The sequence below is a fragment of the Prionailurus viverrinus genome, chromosome C1, assembly GCF_022837055.1.
Source record: "Prionailurus viverrinus isolate Anna chromosome C1, UM_Priviv_1.0, whole genome shotgun sequence".
Lineage (NCBI taxonomy): Eukaryota > Metazoa > Chordata > Mammalia > Carnivora > Felidae > Prionailurus > Prionailurus viverrinus.
In genome coordinates this window covers 189,112,608-189,115,720 of record NC_062568.1, presented here as the reverse complement: position 1 = coordinate 189,115,720, position 3,113 = coordinate 189,112,608, and positions in this window count along the sequence as shown.

Sequence of the window (3,113 nt, the reverse complement as noted above, 5' to 3'; positions counted from 1 at the left end):
GAGAGAGAGAGAGAGAGAGAGAGAGAGAGAGAGAGAGAGAGAATCCCAGGCAGGGCTCAATTCCATGACTCTAGGATCATGACCTGAGCTGAAATCAAGAGTTGGATGCTTAACTGCCTGAACCACCCAGGTGCCCCTAGAATACTCGTTTTATTTATTAAAAAAATTTTTTTAATGTTTATTTATTTTTGAGAGAGAGGGCAGAGAGAGAGACACACACAATCCAAAGCAGGCTCCAGGCTCCGAGCTGTCAGCACAGAGACTGACGCGGGCCTGAACCCACAAACTGTGAGATCATGACCTGAGCTGAAGTCGGATGCTTAACCAACGGAGCCACCCGGGAGCCCCAAGAGAATAATCATTTTAAACTCAATGTTTCAAAAGTCGAACTCTTATTTTCCCTAAACCTGTTCTTCCATGGTCTTGGTGCCATCCTTGACTTCTTTTTCTCTCATATCCCCCCTCAAACCCATCAGTCAAGGCTGCAAGTTCTGCCTTCAAAATGCAGCCAAAATCTAACCACGTTTTCCTTCCTCTCTGGTTGGCCATCATGGTACAAGCTGACATCATCTCATACCTGCATTTTTGCAATAGCTCCTTGCTTGTCCCTATACTTCTGTTCTCACTTTCCCACTGCTACCCTCACCCATTCTGCTCTCATCATAGCAGCCTGAATGATTCTTTTACAGTAGAAATCAGATTGTGTCACACCTCTTCTGAAAGCCCTGTGATGACCCCCTGTCTCACTCAGAGTTGCCAAAATTCTTTCAATGACCTTCCTGGCCTCGTCTCCTACAACTCTTATAACACCCTGTTATTCGCCTCTTTCCCCAGAACTGTAGCGAAGGCCATTCATCCCCAAGCAGAGCATCCTGGCAAGGTCACACCACAGACAGGGAACCATATGGAAAGGGATTTCTCAGTAGTCCCTGAGGAAGGAAGATGCTGGGTTCTCTTCCCTCAGGGCTCCCACAGTAGATCTTGGATGTGGAGTGGGGTGGGTGAGGTGGGGGGGAAACATGGAGCAGATGTGGTGGGTGGTGGGAATGGATGGGAGGGGGAAACATGACTAGGGCAAGGAGGGGGTGGGGCTTCTGCACCCTCCAAAATGGACTTTGGTTTAGCTCAGCCTGGTATTCCCATTGGATGGAGTGACCATTGTCAGCCATGAAAATGTGGAAGCAAAGATGGCTGTTCAGGAGAGAACCGAAAGTTGAAGCAGAGATGACAGAGAAAGAGAAACTACTAGAAGGTCTCTGACTGCCCCACCCCCCGGCTTCAGTCCTCCCCCAGGCCTGGCTGATTCAGGATTCCATGAGATACCCCTGCATCTTCCCAACAAAATATGCCCGGGGTAGTCTGTGTTGATTTCTGTTCCTGAACACAAAAGGACCTCAGCTAAGACAATGGAGTAGCCCAGCTGCCTCGGCTGGGTTCCCATTTGTTCTGTGTATCAGTATCTCCATCCTCATTCTATAGCCCTTGTTTGGACTCCTCTGCCCTTGTGATGTCTGAAATAACAGGAAACAGGGCATCCTTACCCAGGGCTGCTGGGAATTACACTTGAAAACAGCAAAGCCACAAAGGCCATAACAACAAAGGAACTCACAGTCAAACCCCAATGGTCCCTGAAAACCCGAATGGGGAGTGGTAACTAGGACAGTCTCACCTTTTACAGAGGAAGAAACTAACTGCCTCAGGGACGCCCTCGCATAGGCCATTTGAAGTTCCTTGGGCCACATTTTTGCATCTGAAGAACGTGAGGGAAAAGTGTACAGAAACTGGGTCATGAGGATGGAAAGAGAGCATAGTGTCTGGCACAGTATGTTCTCAACAAATGTTAGTTATTTTTTATTATTAAAAAGGATTTTAGGTAGCCCCCAAAAGGGGGATTCTGGGACGTAAAACATTTCTGGGCTGATATTGTTTAATGTGCTTCTCAGGATGCCTGGCCTATAGGAAGGTATGAGAAATGGTGGTTCCGAGGAAAGTATTTAAAGTTGGGACAAGAATTGAAGTGAACTCAGGCAAGCAAAAGCCATTTGATTTGGTGGTGGTGGAGCTGTCTAGCGAACATCTCTTCATTTTATTTAGAATTCCAGTGACGTTACTTGAATTGCTTATGCGGTGAAATCACTAAGAACTGGTTATGAGTAGAAATTATATTTGCTGACCAGTTAACACCTCATAGAGAAGGTGGTCACTTGGGTTCATCAGAAGTCTGTCCTCTGTTATGCCCAGAATTCGTGATCCCCAAAGACCACTAGGGAGCCGAGTCCGATGCAAAAGCAAAGAGCCTTTATTCGAGCTAGCTCGAGCTCAATCCCCTACCTGCACCGATGCAGCAGCGGTGAGATACCAGGGAAAGAGAGCGAGTTTCAAAAGGACAAAGGTTTTATTGGGGCCTGGGGGCAGTTGGTGAGGTAATGGCTATGGCCTCAGCCGATTGGCTGGGGAAGGGTCCTGGGGAAGGGTCCGAGTCCTGTTAGGCAGGTGAGGGGGGGTTTACTCAAGGGGAGGAGGTGTGGTCAAGGTGAAGGACACAGAACAAGATGGAGTCGGCCAGCGTAGGCCCGCCCTTTCATCCTCCAGGAGGACAGGAGTGCCTAGGCAGTGTTGGGGGGTGGGGGGAGAAAGAGGAAGTAGGAGATAGGGGATGGAGAGAAAGTAGGGGAGAAAGGATGTGCAGAACGTGGAGGCAAGAAAGATGGGTGAATGGAGAGAGAAAGAAGGCACCCCCAGAAAGTGGCCCCTGACCAAAGCAAAGGCATCTATTTCATTTTATTTTATATTATATTATATTTTATTTATATATATATATATATTTTAACATTTATTTATTTATTTAATTTTTTTTTTAGCATTTTATTTATTTTTGAGACAGAGAGAGACAGAGCATGAATGGGGGAGGGGCAGAGGGAGAGGGAGACACAGAATCAGAAGCAGGCTCCAGGCTCTGAGCCATCAGCCCAGAGCCCAACGCAGGGCTCGAACTCACGGACTGCAAGATCGTGACCCGAGCTGAAGTCGGACGCTTAACCGACTGAGCCACCCAGGCGCCCCAACATTTATTTATTTTTGAGACAGAGAGAGAGAGAGCATGAACAGGGGAG